At 61.4% G+C, this 25,888-nt stretch overlaps 1 protein-coding gene across 5 annotated transcripts in view; it reads right to left on the minus strand.

The window, feature by feature from the left end:
- LOC123353556 (adhesion G protein-coupled receptor L1) overlaps positions 1 to 24,221 on the minus strand; it is a 96,028-nt gene extending 71,807 nt beyond the window's left edge. For 4 of the 5 annotated variants that reach the window (XM_044994738.1, XM_044994739.1, XM_044994736.1 and 1 more), the window contains exon 1: positions 22,848 to 22,867. The gene's annotated coding sequence lies outside the window, so the exon portion shown is untranslated. Of the gene's footprint in view, positions 1 to 22,847; positions 22,868 to 24,110 lie in introns of those variants that run through there. The other variant, XM_044994737.1, reaches the window with a different exon arrangement.
- Positions 24,222 to 25,888: the final 1,667 nt, after the last annotated feature.

The following is a 25,888-nucleotide window of genomic DNA, read 5'->3' on the forward strand; positions in this document are numbered from 1 at the left end:
TGCTACTCCCGATCCAACGCCTGAAACGGGCCAAACTGGGTGTGAATTTCTACCAGGGAGGGGGAATTTCCCATTGGAACAAGTGGCCCAGGGATGGAGTCTCTGGCCTTGGCTGTTCTTGCCTGGGAACCTAGGAACTGGGCTAGTTATTGGGTCCAATCGAGGGGGAAACTGGGTGAAATTCTCTGGCCTGTGATATCCAGGAGGCCAGACTAGATCATCTCATTATAATGGTTCCTTCTGGCCGCTGGGAATCTCTGTATGTCCCAACTCTGCTGTTGGAATATCACACGGTTTCCGCCCTCCAGCATGATCACTGCTCTTAGCAGAGAGGAACTTTCTAACCTCAGGGTAAAGCTGGTGTCTGCAGGAGACAGAACTTTCTCAGGGGCTGGTTGGGACAGCGGAACTACCTGCCACATGAACTATGGACCAGCCCAAACGCACGAGCCGGGTGCGTTCCTCCAACCAGCCTTCTCCTGTAAATGCAGCGCAGGCATATAAAACAGACCCCCCCACACACAGCAAACCAGTGCACGGCACACCCGGCTCTAGCCCTGGAGACAGACCGAACCACACAGGACAGATGAGAGTCACGTTGCTTCGTGCTCTGGGAGCAGAGCTGCTGGGCCATCCCTTCCCCACCCATTCTCCTTCGCTACCCAACCTTCTCGGCAGTGACATCAGCCTCCCATCACCCGCTAGGGGCATCCCCCAGCAAGACCCTTGGCGGGTTTGTAGTGCCCTGATCGAGGCTGGGCTGTGCAGGTTCTGTCTACACTAGCAGGCTCCCGGGTGGCTGGTTTCCTAAAAGCCCTGCTCCGGTTCCAACAGGAATGAATCCAGGGAAGCCCCAGGGTCTGGGTTATGCAGGAGGTCGGCCTAGATGATCACAATGGTCCCTTCTGGCCTGGGAACCTATGACTCAATTTCCTGTGGAGATGAATAGAAACATTTCCAGCCCGGAACGGCCCATCTAGCCCAGCGTCCCACATCCGACAGGAGCCAGCTGCTGCAGAGGAAGGTGTAAGAACCCTGCAGTGGCAGCTGGGAGATAATCTGCGCCCACATCAGGTTTTAGCCTGGGGACTAATAGACAGAGATCGGCTTAAGCATCAAATCAGGAGGTTTTATCTCCCTGCCAATACGCCGCTGGCTGGACTGATTAACTCTGGATAGTCTCCTTCTCCAAAAAACGTCCAACCTCTCTTTGAAGCTCGCTAGGCTCTCGGCCTCGCCAACATCCTGTGGCAGAGAGTTCCAGAGGCTAACGCCACCTGGTGTGAAAAGGGGATTTTCTTTGGTCAGTTCTGAATCTGCCCCTTTCAGCGAACAGAATCTCCTAATCCCCTTTCCCTGCCCCCCCCCCACTTGGCATTATTACAGATCCTTTTAGCCCATCCCCTCGCACCCCGCTCTGAGCACGGAGACCTTTCCCTGCAGCATCAGGACAGGCTGCAGCATCAGGACAGGCTGGGGCAGCTTTGAAGGGCCCAGGAGCAGCCCCTGAGGTTGTGAAGGGCTCTCCGGACTTTTGGCTGCTGGTCAGTTTCAATTTTGCCCATGCAGCACTGGCCCCACTCTCCATGGTCCAGCCAATCCCCTTTGGGCCCTGTGGGAATGTTCTTTCTCAGGATTTGCCAACTACTCCACGAGGCTGTGATCTTCCTGCCAAACAGTGCCACGTGCGGGGGAGGGCGGGGAAATCCATGTCTGTAACTGGCCTTGAAGCAGTAGCCAAGCAAAGAGCAATTTGCACAATGAGTCTCACTCGAGCTCCTAGAGGCTGCAATTGAGATCAGGGTCTCTTGTGCTGGGCGCTGCACAGATACAGTCCCTGCCCCCAAAAGCTCACTCTTTAAATGGAGGGGAAACTGAGGCACAGAGACAGGAAGGGACTTGCTAAAGGTCACCCAGCAAGGGCAGGAAGAGAACCCAGGAGTCTGGAGTCCCAAGGCAGAGCCCTACCCACTAGGCTATGCTGCCAGCTCAGAGCTCCCAGCCGGTGATTGGCAGGGCTGTGGTTGTCCAGGTGTTGTAGGGAGAGAGGGCTGCTGGGAAATGTAGTTCCCTTTAATCTTTCCATGCAGCTAGAGGCAGCGGCCCCCAGGCAGTGCAGGAGGGGGCAGGTACCCCCAATATCCCACAGCACCGTGTCACATGCAGACCCCCCCAGCGCCCTCAGCAGTGGGGCACAAACCTGTCTCAGCTACAGGCCTGGGATCTCCCAGCAGCCTCCCTGCACCTACCCCCAGCCTCAGCAGCCACCGGACTGGAGCAAAAGGCCTTTGCAAAGATCACTAAGGCCCTCAGGGCCGCACAGAGCTCTGGCTCGGCCCCTCTGGAGCGGGGCCCCGTGTGTGTGGGAGATTTTCCCCTGTTATCAGCACCCCTGTGGGGCAGCTGGGACCCTGCCCTCAGCTCAGGGACCCATTCCTGGTCCCAGCCTTTCACCCACCAGGCACCATCCAAAGGCCACTGCAGATGGGCACCGGAACCCAGCCCTCCAGCACAGCTCGGCGGGGAGCCAGGTCCGGGGCAGACTAAAGTGGGGAAGATGTTGGTGGGTGGCACAGAAAGGGTTAATGTCTGCAGCCCCAGACAGCTTCAGACTGACTGAGAGCCCAGGGCTGGGCTAGCAGGGGACTGGGGGCTCAGGATTGAGGGGCACCGGCAGAGCTGTGGAGGGAGGGGTGGGGGGGCTGCGTGTCGGGATTGAGCTGGGCGAAGGGGGGCAGGGCTGGGCTAGCAGGAGGCTGCGGGTTGGGATTGAGGGGCACCGGCAGAGCTGGGCGGAGGGAGGCAGGACTGGGCTAGCAGGGGGCTGCGGGTCGGGATTGAGGGGCACCGGCAGAGCTGGGTGGAGGGGGGAAGTGCTGGGCTAGCAGGGGGCTGCGGGTCGGGATTGAGGGGCACCGGCAGAGCTGTGGTTGGGGCAGGGCTGGGCTAGCAGGGGGCTGGGGATCGGCATTGAGGGGCACCGGCAGAGCTGGGCGGAGTGGGGCAGGACTGGGCTAGCAGGGGGCTGCGGGTCGGGATTGAGGGGCACCGGCAGAGCTGGGCGGACGGGGGCAGGACTGGGCTAGCAGGGGGCTGCGGGTCGGGATTGAGGGGCACCGGCAGAGCTGTGGGTGGGGCGGGGCAGGACTGGGCTAGCAGGGGGCTGCGGGTCGGGATTGAGGGGCACCGGCAGAGCTGGGCGGAGGGGGGCAGGGCTGGGCTAGCAGGGGGCTGCGGGTCGGGATTGAGGGGCACCGGCAGAGCTGGGCGGAGGGGGGCAGGACTGGGCTAGCAGGGGGCTGCGGGTCGGGATTGAGGGGCACCGGCAGAGCTGGGCAGCGGGGAGCAGGGCTGGGCTAGCAGGGGGCTGCGGGTCGGGATTGAGGGGCACCGGCAGAGCTGTGGCAGGGGCAGGGCTGGGGCTGCGAGTGGGGATTAGAAATTCTGCAGTTTTGCTCCATCTCCCACCTCTGCCCCAGCTGGGGGCTCTTTATAACCCTCCAATCTGTGGCTGAGGCCAGAGTTTGACGAGAGCCAGAGGGGGGGGGGGGTTAATGGCACATCCACATTTTGGATTTGGGTTCTGGGCTCACCCCCTCCTGCTCTGCCGGTGCCCCTCAATCCCGACCCGCAGCCCCCTGCAGCCCTGCCCCCCCGCTCTGCCGATCCCACAGAGATGGCGTGGGACGCCCCGCGGCCGGGCCGGGGCCTGGGCTGGAGGGAGCTGCTCGGTGTCAGGGCGGGAAGGAGCTGAGGGGGGATCCGGCCTGTCGGTGCCGCGCTGCCATTGTTTGGGCATCGCAGCACGGCCGGGAGGATTAGCCGAATTCGCTGGGAACAGGCCGTTCTCCGTGTCCTCATTAGCAGCGAGCAGCGTAAATCACAAATCTGAGCACGAGCGACATGTCCCTGCCTCCCCCGGCGAAATGGGATCCGGCTAATCCCGAGAATGGGGGGGGGGGCTCTGAGTGAGAAACCTCCGCCCTGAGCTCTGCCAGTGCCCCCCAGTCCCGACCCACAGCCCCCCGTTAGCCCAGCCTCAGCTCCTCCACCCTCAGCTCTGCCGGTGCCCCCCAATCCCGACCCCCAGCCCCCCGTTAGCCCAGCCTCGGCTCCTCCATCACAGCTCTGCCAGTGCCCCTCAATCCCAACCCGCAGCCCCCCACTGTGTCCTCCTGCCTGGTCCCTGCCCTACTCTGTGTGAGTGTCCTGAGGGTGCTGAGTGCCCAGCATGGGTCCAGCTGGGTGGGGGCCGGGGGTGGGACGGGCCTGGCTTGAGAACCCCCTCACGGAGCGTCCCTGGCAGATGGGGATGAGTAACAGTCACTGCCACAGGCAGCTGCTGGCATTGGTGCACATGGGCGCAGGTCAGGGCAGCACCGCGGCGCAGAAATCGTATGGGGCTGAGGGTGGGGGGCCCTGACCAGAGCCTACAGTGAGGGGTGTGTGAATAGGGATAGATAGATAGATAGATAGATAGATAGATAGATAGATAGAGGGGGTGACAGGATGAATAGACACAGGGACAGAGGCGGTGAATGGGGATGGACAGACAGACGGACAGAGGGGGTGAATGGGATGGATAGAGGGGTGACTGGGAATGGATAGACTGACATAGGGGGTGAATGGGATGTATAGATGGACAGGGGGGTGAATGGGGTGGATGGACAGAGAGGGTGATGGGGGTGGACAGACAGACAGACACAGGGGGTGCCTGGGAATGGACAGACGGACGGACAGAGGGGGTGATTGGGGCTGGATAGACAGATGGACATAGGGGGTGAATGGGATGGATAGAGAGACAGACAGAGGGGGTGTACGGGGATGGATAGATGGACGGACATAGTGGGTGGACAGACAGATGGACAGAGGGGATGATGGGGTTGGACAGAGCAGATGGACACAGGGTGATGGGGGTGGACGGAGGGACGGACAGAGGGGCGATGGGGGTGGACAGACAGATAGACACAGCGGGTGACTGGGATGGATACAAAGACAGAGGGGATGATGGGATGGATAGACGGACGGACAGAGGCAGTGATGGGGGTGGACAGATGGACAGGGCGATGGGGGTGGACAGAGACGGACAGAGGGGGCGATGGGGGTGGACAGACAGACGGACAGAGGGGGCGATGGGGGTGGACAGACAGACGGACAGAGGGGGCGATGGGGGTGGACAGGAGGATGGACAGAGGGGGCGATGGGGGTGGACAGGCGGATGGACAGAGGGGGCGATGGGGGTGGACAGACAGACGGACAGAGGGGGCGATGGGGGTGGACAGGCGGATGGACAGAGGGGGCGATGGGGGTGGACAGACAGACGGATAGAGGAGGCTATGGGGATGGACTGTCAGTCGTGGCTCATTCTCAGCTCTGGCTGGGGCCGTTCTCTGCAGCTGGAATGTCCATCACCCCGGCCGGATTTAACCGAGACTCCAGCTTCGTCCCCCTCCATCCCCACCCCCAGCCCGATCTCTAATGACCATGAGCAACCAGAACCTCTCGTCCAGAGCTGCACGTGGAGACAGCAGCACAGCGCCCCCTAGCACTGGGGTACGGGGGTCCCTGATCGTGCAGGGAGAGCGCCCCCTGCTGAGCCTCCACTCTGTTCCCTGCAGCACAGCACCCCCTAGCGCCGCCCTGGGGTCAGCACTGCCAGGGGAGAGCGCTCCCTGCTGAGCAACCATCCCGCTCCCTGCAGCACAGCGTCCCCTAGCGCCGCCCTGGGGTCAGCACTGCCAGGGGAGAGCGCTCCCTGCTGAGCCTCCACCCCGTTCCCTGCAGCAACCCATGAATCGGGAACACCAGAACAGAGGCTACCCGGGCGCCCGTAACTGCTGCCTTGTGCATCTGCATTAAGAGACGCTCTTTAGTGACACAGTCACATCAGTTCTACTCACAGGACCCTGTCCCAGTCAGGGCACTGGCTGGCCTTGCCCCGGGCCTGGATCCATGTTATGCAGGGAGAGAAGGCAGCTGTGGTAGGACCCTGCCTCATCTGTTGCAGAAGCTGGAAGATGTGGAGTGAACAAGGCAGGGGCTGGTAGGAATAGCAAGGAAGGTCTTATGGTTAAGGGGGGGGCCAGGATTGCAGAACTCAGCTGAATGACAGGATCCCAGCACCCGCTAGCACTGGGGTGCTGGGACTGCGAGGGCGACCTCAATCTCTGCATCACCGTTTCCCAGCTGGGCAGTGGGGATACTACTCGTCTCGCGGGGTGTTGGGAAGAGAAATTCATTCATATCCCAGAAGCCCTCCAGGATGAGTGCCACAGAAAAGTCAATGAGGACGTTAATAACTCTGGGTTTGGACGGTGGCAGTGAATGGGGCCTGGGGCCACACATTGAATGAGGATGACAAAAAGAAAGCTGGCATAACTGCTCATCCAGTGAACGCCACCTGTCCTGTGCACTGGATGAGGCAGGGGTCTTGTGAAAAGAATAGCTTTGAATGTCATGAAAAAGCGACTTATCATGCAGACACAGCAGAGGGCAGAGTTAAGGTTACCCAGGCAACCTTAATTCTGGCATTTCCCAACATTGTAGCCCTTTGATTTTGCCACCGTAATGTTCTTTTTGGATGAGATGTTGATTTTTTTTTCTTCCTAAAAATGCCACCTGACTTCTTGTCTCTCTTCAGCAGGGATCTCGGGACAAAGGAAACCGAGTCGCTGGCATTTTTGGTAAACCCGTATTTCAAACAACAACACAACTGAGGCAGCTGATTTTCAATGCTCCCTCCCATCAGGAACAGATCTCACCCCACTTGGAATCGGATGGAGGCAGAGCAAAGGTGCCTTTCCAGAGACGCAAGCAACCAGGAGAAGACAGCGTCAGCAAAAAGGCAACACATTTCAAACTCATTGTTATTTATATCACAGCAGCACCTTGGGGATGGAGGCACAGCACAGACCTGGACCAAGATCAGGGCCTCGCTGCGCCAGACGCTGCACAGACCCCCAGTGAGACAGACAGTCCTTGACAAATCATTTACACACAATGGATGGGAAGCTAAGGCACAGGGACTTGCACGAGGTTGCAAACGAGTCAGATGGGAACAGAGCCCAGGTATCCCGAGCCACTGCCTCCAAGTGGCCTCTCCTGGAAGCAGCTCCATTTGATCAACCTGTGGAACTCCCTGCTGCAGGGTGTCACGGTGGGTTCAGAAAGGAGGCTCACGTGGGAAGGGGAATGTGTCACCTGGCAGGGAGGTATGCGGGGGGCAGGGGTCAGAGATATAAACCTGCTTCTGGGCAGGAGCTGAACACTGGGGTCAGGCAGTCGCTTCCCCTGGGCTGGTATTTCCCCTTCCACTGGACTAGCTGGTGCTAGTGGTGACAGGATGCCGGGGCAGATGGGCACACTGGGCCACGCCTGTGTTTCCACCACAGGAGCGGGAGCCCAAGCCCACTAAAGTCCTTCCAGCCACTGCTTCGGGCCCAGGGTCCGGCCCCAATTACCTGGCTCTGCCCAGAAAGGTGCTGAAATGGGGGGAGGCGGGGGCCGCCTGGACAGACCTGCTCCAGCAAGATCTTGGCCCCTCCCATGCTGTGGGGAGCCCCTGGCACTGTTCATGCCCCCTGGGGATCCCCCCAGGAACGCAGCCCCCACGGGAAGCCCCTGTTCCATCCAACACCCTCACACAGGCTCTGATCTGGGTCAGACGGGGCCACTGTTTGGGAGCAGGGGCAGGACCCCTCCCACCCCCAGCTGGAATAGGGGCAGCTCCCCCATTTGGGGTCCATTTTCCCAGACTCCTCCGCCATCTCCCCCCACCAGACTCCTTCCCCCGGAGTGACGGCAAAGCTGCTTGGGCCCATCCCGGGGGGGGGCAGAAGCCTCTTCTGAGACAGACCCTGAGGCGGGGGGAGGGGACCCCTTGGCTTTACCACCCCCAAACCTCAGCACACGGCCCCCAGCCCAATACCCCCTCGAGCTGGGCTGGGGCCAGCACTGATGGCGAGGGGGAGAGCGCCCCCTACAGATGCTGCAGCCACAATGGCGGCACCTGAGACGCGGCGCATGGCTTGTATCCCTGTTACGCCAGCAGGGCCCAACCTGGCCCCTTTACATGGGCCAGGAATCCAGGCCCCCTTTGCAGGCCAGGAGCCTTGTGCACAGCTCCCAGACGCGCTCCTCCCCAGCTGCGCTGCTCCCCTGGCCCAAACCCCAGCAGCTTGGGAAGGACACTGAGTGACCGTCCCGTCCCCCCCAGCTCCAGAGCTGCAGGCCTGGCCCCCGAGGGGCTGAGTCATCGCGCGGTGCCCCCGGGGGAGCTGGGCCATCACCCCAGCTGCCTCACCTGGCCACGGGACACCGCAGCAGGAAACAGGAGCCCGGACGCCCTTGACTTGCGGCTCCCCCAGGGGAGGGATTGGAAGACAAGGAGGGGAGGGGAGTGGAGATCAGGCAGCACTCGGCCCCCCCAGCCCGGTGTTAGGTTCTCTCGCTTCAGCACTTTCCCTCGGAGCGAAGGTCAGGCTGGAGAAGGGACCTGTCCCCTGCTCAGGGGCACCCGGGGCTGGGATGGAGGGGCTGCGGGTCGGGAGTGAGGAGCACCCTGTTCCCAGCCTGGGACTCCCCCCAACCCCTCCCCCAGCTCAGCCGCTGCTCCTCACTCCCGACCCGCAGCCCCTTCCCTTATCCCTGCGCTGCTGACGCGCTTTCGTGCTGACCAGGCTCCTCCTCGCTGGGCTTTGCTCTGCTAATGCCCAGGGGTGGCTCCAGGCCCCAGCATGCAAAGCGCGTGCTGGGGGGCGGCAAGCCGCGGGGGGCGCTCTGCCGGCGCCGCCAGGGCGGCAGGCAGGCTGCCTTCGGTGGTTTGCCTGAGGAGGGTCCGCTGGTCCCGCGGCGTCGGAGGACGCCTGCAGGAGGTCTGTTGAAGCCGCAGGAGCAGCGGACCCTCCGCAGGCAAACCGCCGGAAGCAGCCTGCCTGCCGTGCTTGGGGCGGCAAAATCCCTAGAGCCGCCCCTGCTAATGCCCCTTGGTCCTGGCCTGTAATGACCCTGGCGCTCGCAGGCCTGGGCCTCGCAGCGGAGAGCAGCTCTGCCAGCCATGCCCCTTCGCTGGGGGGCTGGAGGAGGGCATGTGCTGCCCCACCCCCGCTCTGGGGAGCTGGCTCTATGGGGTGAGCATCTGCACTCGGCGCTGGGGTGTGGGCAAACCACGCTGCAGGCCCTGGCACGCACAGCACGTCGATGGCAGATTGGGGAATGACCCCAGGAGTCCTGGCTCCCAGCCCTTTCCTGCTCTAGCCACTAGACCCCACTCCCCTCCCAGAGTAGGAGTAGAACCCAGGAGTCCTGGATCCTCAGCCAATGCTCAGTAACCTAGACTCCAGCTGTCTTAAAACCAAGACAGTGTTCAGATCCACTGTTGTTATGCACGTTATGGTTGCGTCTAGAAACCCCAGTGAAGATCAGGGCCCCATTGTGCCAGGCGCTGCACAGACCCTGACCAAGATCAGGGCCCCATTGTGCCGGGCGCTGCAGACACAGAGTCAGAGGCAGCCCCTGCTCTGAAGAGCTCACAGTCTGAATACACAAAGGAAGGTCTATTATCCCCATTTTACAGATGGGGAAACTGAGGCACAGAGGCGACTTGACTCAGCCAAGGTCATCCTGAGGCAGGGCAGTGAAACCAGATCTCCCCCAGCCCCACACCTTAACCACAGGCCCCTCTTTCCTCTTGACCACATGCCATACTCCCTAGACTGCTCCGAGCAAAGGGAGAGTCTCGAGAAATCTTCCCAAGGAGGAGACCCCGTCGGGACCCTCTCATGACCGGGATCCCTGCTCCCCTCTCCCACTAGCACCGGCTCATTTGAGCTGGGGGAAGAGCCAATTAGTTTCCTTTCCTGGTTTCCAAATGATTTTTCATCTCTATAATTAATGGGCTAGTCAGCGCTGAACTATGTGGCAGGAAAATTGCTAGTTAGGGGGATGGGGGTAATTTTCTCGATATGATAATGAAGGTTGCTTTCCTTCTTCTTTCCACCCTGCTTTTAAATAATGAATCTGGCATTAAGGGTGGGGGCGGGTGGCGAGGGCCTGGGAGGTCGGGATACCTGCTTTCAGCTCACAGGCCGGGGGGGAAGGAAGAGGGTCTAATTAGCTCTGCTGATGCCAAGCTGCTCCCTGCTTGGGCCGTCAGCAAGCCTGGAACTCCAAAAGCGCCGCCAGTGTCACGAGGAAACAGATAGGTGCCTCCACCCAGCTGCAGTAGTAGGCTCTTGTCCTGTTGTGCCAAGTGGCCACTAGAGGGGACTGAAGATTGACACTGGGCAAATGCCCATCCCCTTAGTGGCTGCAGTGGGCAGAGAACTCTGAGCTGCCCGTGGACAGATATGCTCCAGGCCAAGGGTGGAAATGGGGTGTTCAAAGGTTGCCCAGATACCCTTAACTCTGCCCTTCCTCTGCACTGTCCTCATCCTGCTGGAAACCTAATGCCTGGAACCCCTGGGAACTACAAACCCCAGGATGCAACAGGGCTGAAACTGACATGATGAGGCACAGAGATTCTCCCTCCATTCACAAAAGGAGACACCAGGGGTCAGTAGCCTGGGACTCAGGACACCTGTGTTCTATTTCCATCTCTGACCTGCTAGGTACCTTGGGAAATTCATTTCCCCTCTCTGTGCCTCAGTTTCACCTTCCACCACTTGTCTATTTAGACTGTCGGCTCTCTGGGGCAGGGTCTGTGCTCGGTCAGGGTCTGTGCAGTGCCTGGCACAATGGGGCCCTGATCTCGGCTGGAATCTGTGCAGGGCCCGGCACAAGGGGGCCTTGATCTCGGCCGGGGTCTGGGCAGCGCCTGGCACAAGGGAGCCCCAATCTCAGCTGGGGTCTCTAGATGCTACCATAATACACCTAATGAATGTCCTGGGAAGTCACGAGGGGGGAACGTCTCCACTGCTCCTAGAAACACTGATGAAGTGGGGAACAACCCTGCAGATCTGGCCGGTTCCTTCCTAGCTCCTGATCAGGGGCGGCTCTACGTTTTTGGCCGCCCCAAGCAGTCATGCGCGGGAGGCGCCCCGGAGCCGCGGGAGCAGCGGACCTCCCGCGGGCATGACTGCAGAGGGACCGCTGGTCCCGCGTGGCTCGGCTGGACCTCCCGCGGCTGCGGACGGTTCGCGGGTCCGGCGGCTCTGCTTGAGCTGCCGCAGGCATGCCTGCAGGAGGTCCAGCCGAGCCGCGGGACGAGCGCCCCCTCCGCAGTCATGCCTGCGGCAGGTCCGGTCCTCCCGGGGCTCCGGTGGACCTCCCGCAGGCATGACTGCGGCAGGTCTGCCGGCCCAGCCTGCCGCCCCCCCCCGGCGGCAGGGAACGCCCCCTACATTTTGCCGCCCTAGGCACCAGCTTGTTTTGCTGGTGCCTAGAGCCGCCCCTGCTCCTGATCCAGCGACAGGGCCCGGAACCCGCCCTGCCGTGGAGCGAACCTGCACCCAGGTGCCCGGCCAGGCCCGTGGCAGGGCCCCGTGGCTGTGACACTGGAGGGCGTGGGCAGGTGAGCCATGCCCTGGGGCGGGGGCGCGACTGGATTGCGAACAGCCTGACTCAGAGACCCGCCGTCGTCAGCGCAGACGGGACGAGCGCCCCACGCCACCATCCCCAGCCACAGCAAAGGGAACTGGAGGAGGAGCTGGGGCTGAAATGATCACACAGGGGACGTGACAGCTTCCCAGAGTGAGGGCCCAGGAGCCCATCCCCCACGGAGCCCCTCGTGCCCCACCCCTTCTCTGGGCTGTTATTATTAGTGATTCTTTGTGCTGGGGCATGTCTAGGAGCCCCAGTCATGGGCCAAGACCCCACTGTGCCAGGCGCTGCACAGACCCCACCAAGATCAGGGCCCCCTTGTGCCGGGCGCTGCCCAGACCCCGGCCGAGATCAGGGCCCCCTTGTGCCAGGCGCTGCCCAAACCCCGACCGAGATCAGGGCCCCCCTTGTGCCAGGCGCTGCAGAGATCCCGGCCGAGATCAGGGCCCCGTTGTGCCAAGGGCTGCACAGACCCGGCCAAGATCAGGGCCCCCCTTGTGCCGGGCACTGCACAGACCCCAACAGAGATCAGGGCCCTGTTGCACCAGGCGCTGCACACACTAAGGCCATGTCTACACTAGCACTTATGTCGGCAAAACTTTTGTCGCTGAGGGGTGTGAAAAACACACACACACACCCCCGACAGACATACGTTTTGCCGGCATAAGTGGTCGTTTGCACAGCACCATGTCGGCGGGAGATGCTCTCCCCCTGGCATAGCTACCGCTGCTCGTTGAGCTGGTTTTATGATGTCGCTGTGGGGAGCTCCCTCCCACTGGCATAACATGGCCACATCAGCGCTGTGACAGCCCGGCCACTGGAAGCTTGGAAGTGAGAGTCCGTCCCCATCTCAACAGGCAAAGGAGGGATTAGTTTCCCCATTTATCAGATGGGGAAACCGAGGCACAGAGCAATGACGTGACCCAGCCAGGGTGGCGCAGATCTGGGACCTGCCCCCAAATCATCTGGATCCCAGTCCAGAGCCTATTCCCAAGCCCAGCCTTCCACTGCCAGCTTGCTCTGGGGGCACAAAGGAGCCATGGCTCTGAACAATGGTTTTAATGGCTACAGATACAGAACAGGGACAACTGCACCCCTTTGCCGGGGGGGGGGAGCACGGGGTAAAGGATCCTGGGGTGCCTCAACCATGGGGTCCCCAACCTGAGTTGTGACCCCCCCCTTCCTGGGGCACTTTGTGCCTCCCCCTCCCCGTGTCTCTTCCTGGCTGGTACGCTCAGCACCAGGGGGTTGGGCCCAGCTCATCCCTGCTCCAACCAACGTACCATGGGTCGGGCTTCCCGTGGACGTCAGCACCCTGAGAGATCAGGCCCAGGGGTCTCCAGCTGGGTGCCCCCTGCTCTGGGACACCCCCAGAATTCTGTGGCGGCTTTAGAAAAGCTCTAGAGCCCAGCACAGAACCTGCAGTCTGCCCCCTAGTGGCTGCTCCACAGAGAGGATAAAAGCCTACAGGTCCTACTGGCCGGTGGAGTTCCTCCTTTAGTTCAAGTGAGCTAGTAGGGGCCACGTGTGGGGGCTCTCAGCTGAGGGGTTTGGGGTGTGTTAGACACCGGTACCGCTCAGAGAGGAAGGGCTCATGGGCTTTGGGGGAATTTGGTCTCTCACGTCAGCCTCAAACATGGTGGGAAAATTCCCAGGTTTCGCGTGGCATCTGGGTGTGGGAAGCTGGGAGGCAGCCATGTGGGGCCAGGGTCTGGGATTCAGTGGCAGAGGTGGCCTGCGGGGAATACACAGAGGGAGCTGGGCTGGCCGGCAGGACTCCTGGGTTCCATGCCCGCCTCAGGGGAGGGGGTCTAGTGGTTAGATCTGGATGGGCTTGGAGTCAGGAGCTGCCGGTTCTATCCCAATAGCGGATGTGAATGAAGCTGAGTGGGTCGTGGTGGTGGGAGGAGCCAGGACTCCTGGGTTCTGTCCCCGGCTCCGGGAGGGGAGTGGTGTTGAGTGGTTGGGGCTGGGGATCAAGACTCCTGGGTTCCCTCCCCAGCTGCACCTTGCTGCATGACCTTGGGCAAGTCACTGCCTCATCCCGTGCCTCAGTTTCCCTCCCTGTGCGACAGCATTGAGTCTGAGCTCGCAAGGATTGGCTCAGTCCTATCCGAGAAGCCTCTGATGGGCCACATGCCGCTAATTAACCATCGTTAATACACCCAGCCCCAGGCTGGCTTCTGCGGGGACTCCCCTCGCTTTTATCATCCTGCTTCACAGGCTTCCGTGCCACTCAATGACCCATGGAGTCTTAAAGGGCCAGCATCACACACAGGGCCAGCTGAATGGTGGGGGGGGCTGGGGGAGGACACCAGGATCTGTGTGCGCTGGAGGCTGCATTTACGTTTGCTGCTGGCCTTAGCTTAACCCCTCCGAGCGCTGAGACAACGCAGGCCGTGGCTGCGAGGGTTAGTGGGCGGAGACGCTAGGCCGTGAAACCCGGGGTTTATTCCTGGCTTGGCTGCTGCCTGGCTGGGTGACCTAGGGCAAGCCCCTCCCCTCTCTGTGCCTCAGTTTCTCCTCCCACCCTAGGTCTGTTCAGGCTGGCAGCTCTTCAAGGCCGGGACTCACTCGCTCAGTGTCTATGCAGCACCTGGCACCCCACTCTTGGCTGGCACCCCCCAATACACCTAATATTAAGATCTAAGACCTGAACGCCAACCAGCACTCCCAGCGGGGTTCTACTGCTTCAGCTAAAGGAGTAACTCTGTTCACTGGCAGCAGTAGTAGGCTATTATCCTCTTATGTGAACCTCCTGGGTTCTCCCCTGGCTCGGGGGGGCTGAGAGTCAGGATGCCTGAGTTCTATCCCCAGCTCTGGGAGAGGAGTGGGGTCTAATGATTAGAGCAGGGGAGGGGGCGGGCTGGGAATCAGGACTCCTGGGTTTGTCCCCAGCTGTACCTCCTCGTTTGGCATTGGGACAACACACCAGTGGCCAAAAGGAAGCTGGAATGAAGCTCCGCCAATCACAGCTGGCAGGTGAAAAATCCCAAGTGCGGAACGGGGATTTGAACCTTGAGTCTCCTAGTCCCTGAGCGTGTGAGTCGTCCTCGAGGGAGCGGCACTCCCAGAGCTCTGGCCCCACAGCCCTCGCCCCTAGAGGGCGCTGCTGGGCCCAGGCACGAGTGGCTGAATCCAGCGCGGTGCCCGGGGCGGGGGTTGGGTTTGCTGGGGCGGAAATTCGATTAGGGCATTTTCCAAACTCTCACGGCCCCTGCGGACTCCGACCAAATTAAGCAGGGACCGTGCTCCCCGGCCCGGCACCAGCCAATTATCTCCCTAATCAAGTCTGCGCTGGGTTATCATATCAATTAGCCACCGCCTTGGACGGGGGCTGGGCTGCGAGACAGGCAGGGGTTGCCGCGGCTGGAGGGAGGGGGCGGGAGGGGTGTGTGGAGGAACTACAGAGGGGCAGGGGGGACGGGACGGGGGAACAGAGAGGGGGAGGGGAGGATGATTGAATTAGGAGCGGCGAGAGATGATGGAAGATGGCAGAGAGACAAGAATCATCTCAGCCATTTCTCCAGTGCTGCTCATCTCAACCGCTAGACGTACATAGCAGGGAGTGCCCCCAGCCTGCTCCCCAGCGGGCGTAACCCAGCCCTGGCTCCACTGCAGTCAATGGGCCAGATCCCCCGCTGGGGGCCTGCTCCCAGGGCCTCTACTTCTGGGGTGACTCAGTGTCACAATCTGAACGTCGCCACCAGAATCTAGCCTTCACGGTTGACTCAGGAGACCTGAGGGTCACCAGTGTCAGTGCCTGCCTGAGTCTGCAGAGAGCCTGAAGCAGTTGCTGGGAGAAAGGCGACAGCCCCAGCCATCGTGGAGACCAGATACCGGGCAAGATGGGACCGTTGCTCTGCTCCATGGGGCTGCAGAGGGGGAGGCGGGAAAGACAATGGGCATCTTGCCAGGGCCATGTGCTCAGAAAAAGAGGAGGGAGGGTCTCGTGGTGCTAGGCTGGGACTCAGGACGTCTGGGTTCAGCTCCTGGGTCTGCCATTGACTCACTGAGTGACTTTGAACAGGAGGTTTCACCGCTCTGTGCCTCAGTTTCTCCACCTACAGAAGGGGGATAATCCTCCCTTTGTTTAAACTGGAATCTCTTTGGGTCAGGGAAGGACTGTCTCTCATTGTGTGTCCATGCAGCGCCCCGCCCAGCGGGGCCCTCAAGATCAGGCTCCGTGCAGAGCCTGGCACCACAACGGGGCCCCAATCTCAGCTGGAACCTAAGTGCTGCAGAAATCTAAATAACACCCAGACGCTGTGCCAGCGGCAGGTTTCGAGGGGGTGGCACGGGGCGCTGACGGGGATAGGAGCTCAGAAAGGCTCTGTTTCATCCCAAGTCAATGGGTCCAGATCCCCGGCTGGGGTCATGGAATCATAGACTATCAGGGTTGGAAGGGACCTCAGGAGATCATCTAGTCCAACCCCCTGCTCAAGCAGGACCAATCCCCAGGCAGATTTTTGCCCCAGATCCCTAACTGGTCCCCTCAAGGATTGAATTTACAACCCTGGGTTTAGCAGGCCAATGCTCAAACCACTGAGCGATCCCTCCCCCTCCATTGGAGTCAATGGGGCAGATCCCTTGCTGGGGTAAACTGCTGGATCCTGCTCTCTGAAATTGCCCCTTATGTCCGGGAGATCCGATCCCGAGCTCGGATCCACCTCGTCCTGGCTACCGGCGTTATCGGGGGGAGAGTGTGAGACCTGAGGGCAGCAGATTATGGGCACCAGAGGAGAGATGGGGGGGATCCCCATCAGCAAATGTGGGGTGAAGCCCCCCATTTCCTTCTCTCCCTGATGTAATAGGATGACCCACACCTTGCTCCACCCCCCCCCGATGTAGACAATGCCCACCCCCAACAGAACAGGGGGGTGGGTACTAGGGTGACCAGATGTCCCGATTTTATAGGGACAGTCCCGATATTTGGGGCTTTGTCTTATATAGGTGCTTATTACCCCCTACTCCCACCCCGATTTTTCACACTTGCTGTCTGGGCACCCTAGCTGGGTACAGCAATTGATGGGGGTATATGGGGATGGATGGGTGGGTGGGTGGATGGATACAGAGATGGGGTGAGGTGGGGGATGGATAGATACAGAGATGGGGTGGGTGGGGGATGGGTGGGTGGCTAGATACAGAGATCAAGGGGTGTAGGGGAGGATGGGTGAGTAGATAGATACAGAGATTGCAGGGTGTGGGGGGGATGGGATGGACAGATACAGAGACGGGGTGGGGTGGGGGATCAAGAGGTGTGGGGGAGGATGGGTGAGTAGATAGATACAGAGATGGGGTGGGGTGGGGGATGGGTGGATGGATAGATACAGAGATCGAGGGGTGTGGGGGGGATTAGGGGGACGGATAGATACAGAGATCGAGGGGTGTGGGGGGGATGGGTGTGGACAGATACAGGGACAGGGTGGGGTGGGGGATAGGTGGGTAGATAGATACAGAGATCGAGGGGCGGGGGGGAAAAGGGAGGATGGATAGATACAGAGATCGAGGGGTGTGGGGGGAATGGGAGGATGGATAGATACAGACATCGAGGGGTGTGGGGGGATGGGAGGATGGATAGATACAGAGATCGAGGGGTGTGGGGGGGATGGGAGTGGACAGATACAGGGACAGGGTGGGGTGGGGGATAGGTGGGTAGATAGATACAGAGATCGAGGGTGTGGGGGGGAAAAGGGAGGATGGACAGATACAGAGATCGAGGGGCATGGGGGGATTAGGGGGGCGGATAGACACAGATATCGAGGGGTGTGGGGGGATTAGGGGAAGGGACAGATACAGAGATCGAGGGGCGGGGGGCGATGGGAGGATGGATAGATACAGAGATCGACGGGGGGCCGTGGCATTGGCAGAGGTGCTGAGAGCCATTGAACCGAACTGTAAACCCTGTACTCGACGGAAATCACTTCAAGCCAAGGGGCGCTGCCACCCCCAGCCCCCCTAGCTTCAGCCCCTCCCCCACCCAGGAGTGACGGAGCGAGCGAGCCGATAACATGGCGATGGGGAGATCAGTGGAGAGGCAGAGCCCAGCAATTCTCTCCCATCCCTAATTTCTGTCTCTCTCCCGCGGTCTGATGCTATATCCCCCCACCCCCCCGCAGGCACCGCACTCCGATGTGGTTCCAAACCTGTGATTCCCCGGGCACATCTGCCAGGGCAGGGAGCTCACCCCCACCTGCCCCGGAGATGTGCGTGCATGAGCAGATGAGGTGGCCGTAATGCATTCAGTGCTACCGCAGAAGGCCCACTGGGAAATATCCCCCCCATCCCCCCCCGTCTCTCGCCGTGCGCCGGAGCTGGGCGCCAGGCAGGTAGTGCGGCTCCAGAAACCGGTGGCAGACGCCCCCGCTCTGTCGCCGGCTAAATAATAACAATGAAAAGCAGGGAGGAGCAGATCAGCCCCCGGGCTCCAGAATTGGGGCTAAAAATCGCCGCCTCTGCCAACCACACCCCAAAATCTCCTCTCTCCTGGCCCTGTCTGTCTGCAGAACCACCCCTGGATGGCAGCCACCGGGGGCTGGGGGGGAGGGGTAGAAAAGCATCAAATGTCTCCCCCGGAAATGAGGACTCGAGGTGTTGGGGTGGGGTGGGGGTTGGTAACCAGCTGGGATCCCTCCGCTCCCCGTGCTCTGGGGTGCTAACGGCCTGCTCCGACTGTGGCATGACCCCACCCCACCCTGGCCCGGCGTGCGGGGCATCGGGGCTGGCTTCCCAGTGCAGCCGGTTCAGGGCCAGGGCAGAAGGTGGCTGAGATGAGGGTGAGGGCTCTCAGCTCCTGGGGTTTTTTTTTCCTTTCTGCGGTGTCTGTTCTGGGCGTTCCCGGGGGTGGGGGCAGCTTCACTACAACAGGCCGTGGGCACAGGGCGCAGGCTCTGGCCGGAGGACAGCCCCCGGCCTGGGCGGATGCAGCACGAAAAGCAGACGCTCCGGCCATGTAAACCCGGTGTGGCGGCTGATTGACACCATCTGGGGGCCTGGCCCGCTTGTCTGCTACACCAAAGCCTGCCCCACGGGAGCCCCCCTCCCCACGCGTCAGGCCGTACAGCTGGACATGGGTTGTGACGAAAACACCCAGTGCATTTTATAAGGGGATGAAACTCTCAAGGCCTCGGCAAACAAGTCCTAGATTTCCAGCCAGTCTGACCTCTTGACCTCTTCCAAGCCAGAGAATCCCCCCAGGAGCTCCTGCGTGGAGCCCAGGAACTTGGAGGGGGGCGGCCTGTGGAACTCACTGCCACCAGAACGCCGCGCTCCAAGAAGAACAGGCCAATTATACAGAACAGGAGACTCTCCAGGGGTACAATAACGAGGATTAAAATAGAACCAAGCTACTGGGCAGGGATCTATAGCCTTGAGCCAACTGCTACCTACTACCTGGGGAAATATTCCCTGGGGGCAGGCGGTCCTAGAATTGCCACCATCACAGACGGGATACCGGGCTAGGCGGGCCCCTGATCTAAAGCAGGCTGGCGATTCCTGCATGTGAACTGGCACCAGACAACCAAGCTTCCTTTCTCTTGTTCAATTAACCCATTGGGCGCTGGAGGGCTCCCCCCCTTTCCCAGCTCCCACTGGAAATTCAGCCCCTAATCCCCCTGCAGGGAGGGAGGTGGCGATGTTTGCCCAACTCCGAGTGCCACCTTATGTGGCTCGGTGGGCTGCTCTGCAAGCGTCCGGCATTGAACACAGCCCTATCGAGATGCCCAAGCTAAATGGGGGAGTTGCCTTTCACTGCAGCAGTAGTAGGGCTTTTATCCTCTGCTTCATTTACACTTTGCCACCACAGCTGGAATTATTATTATTACAGCAGCTCCTAGAGAGACCAAGATCAGAGCCCCTGTTGTGCCGGGTGCTGCACAGATGCAGAGTGAAAGACAGGCCCTGCCCCAAAGAGCTCACAGTCCACGAGGGGAAACTGAGGCATGGAGGATGGACATGATTGGTAGGAGGCGGCAGCAGGACACGCACTGCCTACTTCAACCCACAGGAGTGTGTGTGTGTGTGGGGGGGTGTTTTCACCTCCCTCCCCAGCCAGAGGACAGTTCCCAAGAGGAGGAGCCAATCTTAGCCCCGCCCATGAAAGCAAGACCCTGTCCCTTAAAGACCTGACGGGGGTGTAGTGTAACCCTCCACAGCTGAGTCCAGACTGGGATTTAGGGGAGCCCCCTAATGGCGACACCAGACCGCACAGGCTGGGCAGCCAGAGGGGCCCACAGGGTCTGTCTGTGTCCAGCAGCCTCATCAGTGACTGACCCAGCCGTGCCCTGGCTATGCCACTAGTGGGAGCAGGAGGCTTTGGTACCTCGAGCTGTGCAGTGGGCCCCTGCTACAAGAGGCCACGGCTCGTGGTACCAAGGGAAAGTGACCCGGCGGGGGAGGGGGGAGTCCGATGGCTGCCACAGGGCACCTGGCACAGGGGGGTCCCAGCTACACTCGCAGGCAGCGCCAGGCGGGGATTAGCAGAGATTGGCCCTCACAGCTGAGTCACTCGGTGCAGGGAGAGTTCTAAACACTGAGGGGCTGGGGGGGCATCCGTGAAGGGGAAGGAAGTTTGGGGGTGTATTCAAAGGGGGGGGCAGCAGGCATGCGCCAGTTGCATTCCCTTCCTCTGCTTTTCCCAGGGGAAGTGCAGCCCTTTGGTTGGCAGTCATGGGAGTTTGCTGGGGTGGCCTCGGAAGAGCCAGGAATAGAACCCAGGAGTCCTGGCCCCCAGCGCCCCAGTGCTCTAACCACTAGACTCCACTGCCTTCCTAGAGCTGGGGACAGAACCAAGGAGTCCTGGCCCCCAGCCCCCTGGTCTAACCACTAGACACCACTGCCTTCCCAGAGCTGGGGACAGAACCCAGGAGCCCTGGCTTCCAGTGCCCCAGTGCTCTAACCACTAGACATCACTGCCTTCCCAGAGGTGGGGACAGAACCCAGGAGTCCTGGCCCCCAGCCCCCCGCTCTAACCACTAGACCCCACTGCCTTCCCAGAGCTGGGGACAGAACCCAGGAGCCCTGCCTCCCAGCCCCCCGCTCTAACCGCTAGACCCCACTGCTTTGGCACCCCCACTCCTCTGCCAGTTGGGGGCTGCACCCATTGCACCCACCCTGCCCCTCCCGGCTACCGACTGCAGGAGTCCTGGCTGCCAGCCTCCTCCTGTTCTAACCCTCAGCCCCTCCTCCCACCCCGCAGAGTGGGGAGCAGAGAACCCAGGAGTCCTGGCTGCCTGGAGCTGGGACTCCAGAACTAGCAGGGACAGTGCTTGGGGCCCAGTTTATCTGGACACCTCCCTACTCAAAGTTCTGGGATAAAATAGGCCTCTACTCCCTCCCTGGTTCTGTGGAACCCGACTCAGTTCTGATCCAGATCCCAGTTCCTATGAACTCTTCCCCACCCCCCAAAGCAGTGGGACTGATCCAGATGTGGTGGAGGGGGGCTTGGCAAGGTCAGAGCCTCCCCACCCCTCCCCCAAACAGCTCTGCCAGGCCAGATGGGACTTTCCCACAGGGGTGGGGGTGGTAGTCTGTGAGTTATACCTCCTGGGGGGAGGCTCTAGTTACCCCTTCCCCCAAGGTCCCCACATGCCAAAAGCCTTAGTAGGAGGGGATGGGGGAGGAAGATCCCAGGCAAGGAGTCAGGACTTGTGGGTTCACATCCTGGCTCTGCTACTGACTCCCTGCATGACCTTGGGCCAGTCCCTGCAGCTAGCTCCTTGCCTCACTTTCCCCATCTGTAAAATGGGAAGAAGTGTCTGTCCTCTCCCGGTCTGTTCCGACTGAGAGCTCTTCAGGGCAGGGACTGGCGCAATGGGGTGAGCCAGCCCCAATCTCAGCGGGCACCTTGAGACCCAGCAATAACCTCTGAAGCAAGGAGCAAATTATTGGGTTGCCTTAATATTCACTTCCCAGCTTGGGTGGGGGGGGCTTTGTGCTTTTTTGGGGGGGCGGGTAAAGCTGGAGTTTGGCCCAGAAGCCCCTCCCCTGCACAATTTTCCTGTGGGGCAGAAAGCAAATTGCCCAGAGCTGGACAGCTTGGGTGGGGGGCATGACACGAGTGGGGGCTGATCAGTGGCCAGGCCCGTGGGACAAAAGTCAGCACCTCTCCTCCAAAGGAACCTCCCCCCAGCAGCAACCTCGGCTGTAGGGTCCCAGCCCTGCTGCCTGGTTAATATTCCAGAGGCATCTGCCCACCCCCGGCCACCACCCTGGGGCTGGAGAAGCCAGGGGCTATTTTTAAGGCTTTTTGGAGGGGGGGGGGATGAGAAAGCCAGAGAAACCAATGCATGGCAATGGGAAGTTCCCCCCCCAAACACTGTGCCCATCTTGGGGCACTGGTCCCCTCCACCGGGGGGTGCAGTGGGGGAGCCCCCCATGCACACATTGGCATGGGGGGGTGCACCGCCTTCCCAGCAGATGGGGGAGGGACAACCCCCACAACCAGCTGCCTCCTGCAACATCCCACACCCTCCTTCTCCTCGTTGGTGTGGGGGGGAGACCTCCAGGGACCCCCACGATGACCCCCCATACTCAATTTCCCCCCCCTCCGAAGCAATTACTCCCACCCCATCCGCCAGCAAATCGCCATTTTATTATGAAAACCCAGGGCGAATTTGATTTGGGGTGGGAAGTGGGGGGGCGTTTGCAATTGGGGGAGGGGGATTGAGATCCTAGATGGGGGCGAAATCCAGGAAATGACATTAACCTGGGGCGGGGGTGGGGGGCTGGCACGGGAGTGAAATTGACAAGGCGAGCGAGGGAATCGGGAGGCTGAGCATAGTAACAGGTTTTTCTGTCCACTCATCCATCTCCCTCCATCCATCTCCCCCTCCCTCCTCGCTCTGGGGCTCAGCCCCCCCGAGAGCGTCCCCCCCCGCCCCCCGCTTTATTTCTTCCCCCCTGCCCTCCCCCCAAATCGAGAGAGGCAGCAGAGGCGGCCCAGCGGGGTGCACTGGATCCATGGACCGAGCCCGAGATCCGGGGACCCTCTCCCCCCAAACCCAAAGGGGCTTTAAAGAAGCCACCCAGGACTCGTTCCCCCTCCCCACCACCGGCGGAATTTTTGGACTTGATCCTTTAAAAAAAACCCACCACACACAGCCACAGCCACGGCCACGGCCGCAGAAGTCGCTCCCCCCGCACCCCACCCACGTCGGACGCGCCAAGGGCCAAGGCTGGGGGGGGGCGTACACCGGGGTCTAGGGCTTTTGTGACGGGGTGGGGGGCAAAGGAGGTGATATAATTGCGGGTGCAGTGGGGGAGGAGGGGCTCCCATCGCTCTCTATTAACCGCCTCCTCGCTTTGTTTACTTCTCTCTGGGCCGGATCCGGCTGGACTCCGACGTCAATCCGGATTGAGACATGCCAAGGGGGCCGAATCCTTCCCAGGGCTGACACGACTCTTCCCCGCACCGTGGAGTCCCTTCCCCATTTTCTGGGCGTGGGGGAAGGGGAAGAGAGCAGAACCAGCGCCCCCCCACCCGTAAGGGGAGCAGGATCGGGCCCCTCCCCCGCTCCAAAAGGTGAGGCCGCCCCGGTTTCAGCCACACAGGCCGGTCCGGGGGGGGGGGAATAAAGGGGCGCCCCCACCCCATTTTAAGGGGGTGGCCAATCAACGCCCCCCAGTCGGGATTGGCCCCAGAGGTGGGTGCTGGGCACAGCTCTCCCCCACCCCATGGCTGGCAACAGCCCCCACCCCTCCCTTATTAGCCATTCCGCCCGCATCCTACCGTCTTGGAAGGATACATATGAAAAAAATGTGTCCCCTCTCCCGTGATAAAGCCCGTTACATAAAGACACGTATGGAGGGGGGTGGTCTGCCCCAATCTCTTGTCAGAGCTGTTCTGTATCTACATCTACATCTACCCCTGCCCCCCCCCACCTCCCCGCAGCGAGAGGGGATCGAGAGCCACCCAGAGCTGGAAGAATTATCCCTGCCCTCCCCCTCCAGAGATTACGGTACTCAGGGGTAATTGCCCCCCCCCCCCCACACACACAGAAAATACTGCAGTAGGAGCGGATCGCGGGGTGCCGGGCAGGTGGCTTTGTCTGCTGCACCCACCGATCAGACGCAGGGGCTCCCCCTCCCCTCCTACCCATTCTCCCGAGGAAGAGGGGGGGGGTTGGATGCATCCCTTCCTGCGAGCATCGCTGCTAGGAAGCATGTGTGCCCGCCCCCCCCCCCCCCCCACCTTCCCTCTCCCGGGGACTGGCGCAAAACGATCCCTGTCTGGGAAAACAGGAGGAGGGAAAAAAACACCAAACAGATGACAGCCCCCCCCCCCATTCCAGGTCTGAGCGCTGGGGGGGTCCATATTTCCAGAGATCTGAACGCTCTGCCGTTCCCGTCTCCCCAACCCTCCCTCTCTCCCTTTTCCTGCCCCCCCCCGCTCATCTCACCCCCCCCCCCCAGCCTTCCCCATCTCCCTGCAGTTTAGCACAGAATCCAAAGCGAGAGAGGGTCAATGGATCGGTTATTTACCTGGGGGTGGGGGGCCTGTCAGATCTCACCAACCCCCCCACCCCACCCAGGACACACACACCAGTCGAGAAACAATCAAGCCAGTGACTTACCTTTAGCGATCCAGCCTCGGGTCTCCTTCCAGCGGGCTGCTCCATTCAGCTGGTCCTATTCCACTCCGGCTCCAGCCATTTCGCTTTCCTTCACCACCACCCCACGCCCTCCCCCCCACAAGGTGTTACGAGATCGGAGCGAGCGATGGAGACCGGTGGGCAGCGTCTGCCGAGCTCGGGCTGGATCCGGGGGTCGGCTCCAACCTGGCGCGGATCGCTCCGGATCCTCTGCCCTGCAGTGTGCAGGGGCGGGGGAGGGGGGGTGTCCTCGGGTGGCTTGTTTTCCTCCCCGCTGGATGCTTCTCCAAACGGATCCCCTCCCCCCCACAAAAATACAACAGAGGAAGGGGGAGAAAAATAGTCCAAGCCGGCTCCCCCCTCCGAATAACCCCGATCCCCCCCTCAAACCCTCCCGGCTCTCAGGAGGTCTCCGCCGGGCGCCCAGTCCGCTCCAGCGCGGCGAGGGGGTGTCTCTGGCTAGATCCACGCGTGACAGGCAGTCCGGGCATGCTGGGGAGCCAGCGTGCAAGCGAAATCAGCCCCGCCAGCCCTGCCCGCGCACACGCGGGGCTGCTGCGGGGTGGGGGGGGACCCCGCAATTCCACGGAGCGGGGGGGAGGTTTGGGGGCGTTTCTCGGCAATCTTCCTCCGGGGGTCACCGTCTCCGGGACCTCGCAGCCGCTGGGCTCCTCCACCGTCCCCCCAGCGCCGGGATGGGGGCGCAGCGCCCCGCTCTTCCGCCCCCTCGGTAGCCCCGCGATCGGTGCCTCTCCGCCGCCGGTCCCCCGGGCGGGGCTGGGAGCAGGGTCGCGGGCGGCAGGGATGGGAGGCTGGCCGGAAGGTCACGCCTGCTCCGCCCCAGGCAGCAGCCGCCAGCCGGGCCCGGCCGTACGGTGGGGTGCGAGCGCCCCTCTGCCTCCCGCTCCGTCCTTCGGCCAGGCGGCTGCGGAGCGCCCCGCGGCACGGCTCGGTCCGGGCACCGGGCAGCAATGAGGAGCCAGCGGCTTCATTCAGCGCCAGGGCTCAGCGAGACGGGAGGGAGGAAAAGCCGGAGTGGAGTCCGGGAAAGGGGGGAGGAAGGGAAGGGGAGAGGCACACCTGGGGGGAGGGAAAAACTGGGGTGGATTAAGGGGATGGAAGGGAAGGGCACATCCCGGGAAGAGGGAATAGCTGGGGTGGCTTGAGGGGGGAAGGAGGGAAGGGGCACACCCAGGGAGGGGAGTAGCTGAGGTGGATTGAGGAGGGGATGGAGGAGGCACACCCAGGGAGGGGAGTAGCTGGGGTGGATGGAGGAGGGGATGGAGGGGAGGGGCACACCGGGGAGGGGAGTAGCTGGGGTGGATTGAGGGGGGAGGGGAATAGCTGGGGTGGATTGAGGGGGGATGGAGGTGAGGGGCACACCCAGGGAGAGGAATAGCTGAGGTGGATTGAGGGGGGAGGGAAATAGCTGGGGTGGATTGAGGGGGATGGAGGGAAGGGGCACACTTGGGGGAGAGGGAAGAGCTGGGGTGGATGGAGGAGGGGATGGAGGGGAGGGGCACACCTGGGGGAGAGGGAAGAGCTGGGGTGGATTAAGGGGGATGGAGGGGAGGGGCACACCCGGGGAGGGGAATAGCTGGGGTGGATGGAGGAGGGATGGAGGGAAGGGGCACACCTGGGGGAGAGGAATAGCTGGGGTGGATTGAGAGGGGGAGGAGAGGAGGGGCACACTTGGGGGAGAGGGAAGAGCTGGGGTGGATGGAGGAGGGGATGGAGGGGAGGGGCACACCTGGGGGAGA

The sequence above is a fragment of the Mauremys mutica genome, chromosome 20, assembly GCF_020497125.1.
Source record: "Mauremys mutica isolate MM-2020 ecotype Southern chromosome 20, ASM2049712v1, whole genome shotgun sequence".
NCBI classification, from domain to species: domain Eukaryota; kingdom Metazoa; phylum Chordata; order Testudines; family Geoemydidae; genus Mauremys; species Mauremys mutica.